An 8,151-nucleotide genomic window follows, 5' to 3' on the forward strand; every position below is an offset into this window, starting at 1 on the left:
TCCCACCGTGCCCTCTACCCAGGGCTGTTGTTCCTGCCAAGCACTTCCAGTCACTGTGGCTGGAGCCACCAAACAAACAAATGGAGCTTGGATTTGTATTGCACCTTCTGATATCCATGAGCCCAGGTGTCACGGCTTATGGACAGGTCAAACTCGCTGTGCACAGGGATGCTAACTGTGTGACAGAGTCGCTCTGCCATGTCCCCGGACATCCACAGTGCCAGACAGCCAGGAGTTTAGGCGGCTGCCTTTAAAGCAGCAGAACTGGAAAACAAGAGCAAGGATAAGGGTGGGAAAAATCATTAAAAAACAACAGGTGGCTAAGGCACACCAAATATCCTGTAGAATTCAGCAGCAGTGCAGAGAGTTATTGTGCATGAAGGATGAATTACCCTCTCTGAAAGCATGTCTGAAAAAAACCACACTGTTTAATTAAAAAAAAAAAGAAATGTGAAGAGTCCAGTAGCACTATGGACTGAGTTTGTTCTGGGTGACTTTCTTTCGTTCTTACCACAGTGCACCCAAAGTTGTCAGCAGGATCACATGCGTACGTAGGCTTCGGCTCTCCCTGGCTATATAACGGACTCGAGGCTGCAAAACCATCGCTCTTTCCTAAGCAACAGATTCAGGAAATTAAGACTCATACGCTGGTGACTAATGCCTTTGTCAGACTAGTTACGGAGCACCCCAGGATGGCCGCGAACTCCGTGTGCATCTTGCACCATCCCACCTCTAAGGAAAAGCGATTCCCTCTTGGTGGGCTCTGTGGAGAGCAGGTTTCTCCATACAGTAACCAGGGTCTTCGCAGAAGCTCAGGCAGACTTTAGGGCATCACGCAGGCCCATCCAGCCTCCTCCCTCTTTGTCCAGTGGGAATCACAGACAAGTTATTTTCACGGAACAGGCACAGATGCTTGAAAAAAGAGGGGATGATGGAAAAAAACCATTACACAAAGCCTCCTCACGTGAGCAACGAGTACAACCCACAGCTGTTAGCTTTGGTTTGCATATTTTACATATTTACATACACAAAATATTTCCAAACATCCCCGTGTTTATTTAAAGCTCTGTCAGTAACACGTCTGGCAGAAAAGATCCAGTGCAAATATATTCACTGGGTCACACTCCCCTGCATTTGTTTTAAAATGCATCAGGGGTCCGTGCTTCTACTGAATTAGTTTAATTCTACTGAATTAAAAAAACCCATCCCAGGTTCCAAAGGAGGAAGAGCTAACTCTGTAATCCTGAAGCATTCACCTGACAGCAAAGGCCTTCAGCCAAACAGTCTGAAATGAATGCGGCAACACTTCTGAAACAAGGACAGCCAGTACATGAGAGAAAGAGGCTCACATGTCACAGATGGCAGTTGCTTAGGGGTGGGAGGTGGGGGTGGGCTGGAATGGGAATAAATCCTTCAAAGGAAAAGCTAAATAACCTTGCTCAGATGGTATAGAGAAGTCAAAGAAACTGCCCAAGATCAGAAAGAGGTGGAGGGGTGGGGGGTGTTGCCTCCTCCTAAAAACATATTCCATCTTAAAAGGAGGTAGAGTGACACCCATGTACACACTCTTCAAGCGGCTGTAGCTCCAATTCAGCAAAGGTCAAACAATCACTTGAGGAATCTACAAACGTTTCTGGGTTCATTTTGTAAGATTTCCCTTCTCTTCCAGCCCATCCAGGCAGGCAGGGAACTGGGCAGCCCAGTCCCCGGTCACCCTCAGTGGGCATCACACAGCTTGAAACGCTGGCCACGAGAAAGGGCATAGGGCTGGTTTCCCATCTACTCCCCTGATGAGAAAGCCAAGGAGGAAGGGCAACACTGGAAGGGCAGCACTGCTGCTCCGTGCTGCCTTGCTGAGCTTGCTTGCCAGGTGGAGCATGGGTCTGGCCCTCAGAGCCAAGGGATTCAATTCTCCACAAAAGCAAACCAGAAAGAAAAGGGTGAAGAAAAAGTGGAAGCAGTTGTGTGACTCGTGGAGTTCCCATTCAGCACTGGTTCTGTTGCTCTCAGGGCAGATAAAGCGGGGTGGAAAAAGCACACCAGCAAGAGGGGAAGATTTATCCAGACTGCCGCCCTAAAACTCTCTGCAGAAGTCTCCCCATTGGCTTCTACACAGACACAAAAAATAAGTTCATACCTTTTAAACTGGGCACTCAAGAGAGACTAGGGAGTTTCCCACTGAGAAACTGGTTTCCTTAAAGTTGAATTTTCTCTTTATCTATCTCCATCAGAAAAGAATAGAGTGTTATTCTTAAAAGGGAACAGATTTTTTGGTTTTGGCCAGATACAGAAATCTTTGTTGCTATATTTGGCTTCCAATGTAGGACTCTGCTTGCTGGTGGGAGGAGGAAATTAGAGCTGGTGTTATTCATAACTAAATGGGCATGAAAAACAAACCACTTCCCTTTGAACCTTGGTGCTACTACGGGCATTCACATAACAAATCATTTTCAAAGCCTGTGATACCTCTGTACATGCCACAGCCAACATCAAAACTTTATTACCCGCTCATTTTCCTATAGCGATAAACCGTTGCAGATGTACAGTTACTGTCAAGGCGAAGACACCGGTGTAGTCCTGGTGTTTGGTTTGTTGTTCCGTTTGGGGTTCTTTTGGGTTGATTTTTTTTTTTTTTAAATATCGTTTCTCACTTGTCTTCTAAGAAAGCAAAAGTGATACTCTGAAGGAGGGACAATTACTGGAAGGCTGTGGCATCCAGCCCCCCTCCTCCTCCCAACAACCCCAAAAAAGAAATCAGCTAAATTAATCGGCATCCCAGCCCAACGCACAGCTCAGCTGAGAGGAATTCTCACCAGATGTCTTGGTCTCCACCCGGCCTCCCACGTCACGCAGGCAGCATAACCCCTCGGTGTCCGAGGTCCTGCCGGGACGACTGGCCCCACCACACCTACAGTCTCCATGAAGGGCTGATGGCACCCCTGTCCCTTTGGGGCCAACCAGCCCCAGCAGCTGGCCCATGGCCACACTCACCTCCCCTGCCAACACGGAGGATGCCAGCACCCCTCCTCACATTTTCCATGGCATTTTCCTCGCACCAGCAGGCTGAGCACCGCTGAGGTCACCCAACTGGATCCTGGATCCAAGAGACACACTACCCCCAAGCACCAGGCTGGGACAGAGTTTCCAGCTGATAACAGAGACTTATCTGGATGTAACCAATTAGATTCCCGATGGGCATTAAGGTCACTAAAGCCAACAGTGTGGCATCCAGTTTCAATTTACAGAGGACATGGGTCGTCACAAAATAATGCTTGCTCTTGCACATCACCTCCCTGACTCTCATTTCTTGATGCAATGAGAGCACGTGGAAATAACCCCCATGAGCACCTGGAAACCCAGGTGTGGGGCAACACAGCTGGAGCCCCACTCTGGTGAGAGCAGCAGCCATTACAGGGAGAAGAAAAAGCCCTTCAGCTAGCTCGTTCCCTGGCTTAACCCACTCTTTCTTCCTAAAATACAATTGCTCCGCTGGGGATGACTGTGATTGTCTTAAAGCAACAGGGCTCCCACGTCTTCTCTCACAGACCAAACCACAGTGTACACAGCTCACTTCAAAGAAAGAAATTTCCTCCAATGTTTATCCTAAGTTTTCCTTGACACTTAGTTTATACCAAATTTCTAAGTCCTCGCATTATTCTGGTATTTTTTGATGGCTGTCACAACCCCCTCTATGTCTTTCATGTATTAGCCAAGCAATCATTAGGCATTATCTGCTTATTTCTCAGCGGTCTGCATCCCATCTTCATCCCCACTGTCCATGGAGACTGCTTCTCTCCCGGTAGCTCCCCAGCCCCATTCTCTCCTACAAGAAGATTTGAACTCAGTCTCCACCTTTCCTCTCCTGGAGTTTCCGGCTGGTAGCTCTCTCCAGCTCTTCCTCACAGCCTAAGAAAGAAAAACACGATGATTCTGTGCAAAGAAAAAAGGAGCCTGCTTGCTGTCTGGTCCTGGAAACAGGACGTATGGGGAAAATCCTGCTCATCTCTCGATGCTCTGAAACAGCGTACATCCCATATGGTCAGGATCTTCACAGGATTTTGCAACTAAACTCTTAACAGCTCCCTGCTGATTGCGTGCAAGTGGCAATTTTTCAAAAGCTCAGCGCTTGGCCAAAGTTTGGAGTTTGGGGTTTTTTCCCCCCCCTCTGTTGGAACAGTAAATGATGTATCTGTGACCAAAACACCAAACCTTCAGTCTTCGAGCCAGAGCATAGACATGCAAGCGTTTCTTAATTAAACAGTTGTAAAATAATATTAGTAAGGGCACAGTTACCTCCTTAAGTGGGAACCACTGAACTTTGCAAAAAAAAAAATAGTTCAATCTGAGATAAATAACTTGCATGAAAAGTCTCTACTTGATGCCTGTCAAATCAGCCAGAAAATGATAAAATTAATAAGGGTCTTACACTAAGAAATGTCAGGTAGCGATCCTACTAGGTCTGATTGTAAAACAGCCTTTAGTGTTAATGCTACTTAAAAAGATATTAAAAAAGAAAAAGAAGAAGACATTGTAGCAGCAGCAGTTGATATCTGAAATGGAAAGCTACTGCCTTCACGAGAGCCCTGTTGGAAATCCCTTTGATGCTAGGCTTTCATTCCATCCAATTATAGTAGAGAACCAGTTTAGAACACTTGCTTTACAATGTTTTCAACAGAAGACAAACCCTTGGCTCTAAAACTTATCTCATGGAAAAAAAAATTAGAAACTCAGGATGCCATAATTTACAAAGAGATTTATGAGTTCTTCAGTTGCATAAGAACAAAAAGAAAGCATTAGCTAATTGTTGGGAAATACAGACCAAACCGAAATTGCTACATAAAAAATATAACAATAAAATTCACATTAAATTATTTATTCAGTAATTAAAACAGTGACACTTTTCTTTATACAAAGGCCCCCACCAGTTTTGATGAGAGGGGCAAAAACGTTCAATGAATTTTTCAGGGAAGCAGGGTTGGAAAGCAGGTAGAGGGGAGAAGAGGGACCCTGATTTGATGGATGGTTTTAAACAATAGCTACAAACAGCTAGCAGGGAAAGTGCAGCATAGTTCTGCAGATACTTTACTAGATTACTGTAAACCTCAACTGCTATAAATATCGGTTGTCTATAGGTACTATTTACCTGAGCCCTAGATCACCAGAATCAAAGCTGATTCCAACTGATGTCCACCGCTGCTGGACCCAGTCCCCGGGGCACCACGCTCTGCCAGGCAACACTGGATCGGCATTCAAGGCTGGCCCCAGTGATCTCAATGCCACTGAAAATTTCCAAGGACACCGAAGGGAGGAGGCAGTATTCGGGCTCCTGTGCACAAATGGCCGTCATCAATGATGATGCACAACTGATCCATCTTGAAGGCTTGAGCCTTTGAGCAGATGCATGAGATAACTGTGATGTTTTAATTACCCCTGACCCTAAACTATCTTTGCTGGGAGCTAAAAGCATCCTGATTTTCACAGGGAACTCTAGCCCAGCTTTCACAGGTCCCACCATGGTGCCTTGGAGACCACAGAGCGACAACAGGGAGAGGGTAATGGGCACTGTGCTAGACCAAGGGCAGATAAAACACAGGTTTGCAGGGGCACTTCTAATTCCCCTCAGCAACCAGTTTACATGGCAAATATAAACCTGCCAACACAGTCTGATTTTAGTATATTGAGCAGTGGCTGCCCAACCATCTACACATAGTGCTGGAGAAAATCATGTCTGCTCACAGCTCTACCAGCTCAACCATTGCAAGAAGACTGCTCCTGCCTCTCCCATCACAGGGACTGATTTTGACCTTGCTCAGGCAAGAGTCCCTTAGCCTTTAAAGGGACATCTTCCTGCATCACAACTGTCAGATTGTGCCCATAGGGCTAATACGTAAAAGCAGTATTTATTTTTAAATACCTTCCTGCCTTACATGAGATTTCAGTTCCAAAAAACATGCATCAACTTTTTTTAAAAACCCACACACAAACAGTATTTATCATCCAAATACCCTTTAAAAGCTCAAAGGCTGACATATTAAAGCCAAGGAGTCAATTTTTAAAATATATAAATTTCTAAATCATTTATAAGAAAGTTATACTGCTGGTCCATCGATACAGAGAAAAAGTTTGTACCTGAAATTAATTAGAAGAATCATATTCACGAAGATATGCTTGTCTGCTGAAAGGCAATATATTGCACCTCTCTACATAGCTCTGCTGACTCCACGGCCATCTTCACAGATACAACAAATCAGGGGTTTTGAAAGGGTTATTTTTTTTGTTGTGTTTTTGTTGTTGTTGCTTGGTTTTGTTTTTCACAAGCATGGAAAAAATCCATTCACTCCTGAGTTAACAGAGAACACAATAAAATGCCTACATTTTCTTAGTCTCAGATGAGATTCAGTGATGTCAGTCACTTCATGTCCAAAGGATGTGCATTTGAAGCATGAGGATGGAATGGAACCGTGTATTGCTACACATGTACGCGTATATAACATACATACACAAAAGGAACTGCGGGAGGAGGAGACCAAGACATCCACAACATCCTGGAAGCAGAGAAGCTCGGTGCAGGCAAGCCGAGCCTAAGTGCAGGTGGGGTGGAAACGTGACACTCCCCTCTGCAACCTCTGCTCTCGGAAAGCTGTGATGAGAGATTCGTCTTTGAAAGCATGTTTTGAGGCAGAAGTAGGCAACTGAGAGAAAACTGCCATTCACTAAAGATTTTCACTCTATGAAAGATGCACCAGATAAACTGGTAACTGAATTTATGTGTCTGGTGAGGAGAGAAATCAAAACAAAGTGCGTTTTATTATTGCCAAGCGTAGCTTTTTCAGCTCTCCAGAAATCAAATCTGCTGGGTGGTTTGTAGATGCACTATTCTATCATCTTGCTGGGATGGGAATGCCCAGCTGAAACAAACTGGCATCTGCTTTTCAAGAACTTGTGGACAGCTTGAACACTCCCAGTCTTCAAATGAAGACAGAAAAATTAACAGCAGATTTCTTAACAGGAATACAATCAAACCCTGGACAACTTTAAGGAGTTTTGTATGTAGATTTTCTTGAAATAAAACAATAATTTCCCTATGTTCTCTCAGAAATAGTGACAGAGTACATTATGTTTTACAAGTCCTTGCAAAATGAATCATCCCTTTTCTTGGGACAGCATCAGAACCCACCATACATAAAAAGAATGAAACAACTCCTTTAGTAAGCCATTAAGACACATAACTTGCCTGTGACCTGATTTTAAGGGCATTTTTTTCCTATCTGCAGAAACATGAGCGGTCTTAACGTTTTTGCTTCTCTCTCAGTGCCATCAACTCTCCGTAACTGCAACGCTGCGAGCAAGCACCCCGCTCCCCTTTCAAGAACAAAACCGTCACAGCATCTGCTTCTCATAAGTACATTTGTGCATGTGTATAAGTATGCGTGTGAGAGAGAGAGAAGTAAATCTGCAGAATTTAACTTAAGTTTGTCAGAGGGAAGGATTTTTTCTTTCCCATCCTTCAAATTGTAGAACACAGAAATGGGGCTACTCCTATGCGCTTGCACTTTTACTGCAGCTCACTTGTTAGTACAGGGGATGGTTAGCGACTGAGGGCAAAACAAGGAGTTTATCTGACTTTCACATCAGTTGACTGACTGGTGCATGAATGGCTACAGACGATAGCAGGTTTTTATTGGCACTTGTTTCCCGGAGGCTGCAGAGCAACAGAAGTTCCTTCAGCACACTCACAGGAAAGCATGTTAACAGTAGTCCTTGAGGTGGAAGAAAGAAGCAATAGCTTCACCACGTATTCATCCCCACTACCCACCCACCAACTCAATAAAACAATCCAGAAAGGGATTCCAGTGCAAACTGCAGGCCTGTTTTTTCCTGTCCCATCTGCTCTGACATCTATAGGGAACAGGAAGAGGTCCCTCATCATCTGAACTTGCAAAGAGGAAGGTAATGAACTGACTGCTCTTGCTAGATTTCTTGAAAGATGTCAAACACACTACACCTCAAAAAGGATCATTGCCTTTTCTTTTGCTCCCCCCGCGACTCAAACTCTCCAGCCCTGAACTTCAGTGTCGCTTTGCCTTCCAGCTTTGCCAAATTCAGAAGAAAATTAGAGTAATAATAAAAAAATTTTAAAAAGCTTGAAAT

The sequence above is a fragment of the Eurypyga helias genome, unplaced genomic scaffold (genome assembly GCF_000690775.1).
Source record: "Eurypyga helias isolate BGI_N326 unplaced genomic scaffold, ASM69077v1 scaffold10074, whole genome shotgun sequence".
NCBI lineage: Eukaryota > Metazoa > Chordata > Aves > Eurypygiformes > Eurypygidae > Eurypyga > Eurypyga helias.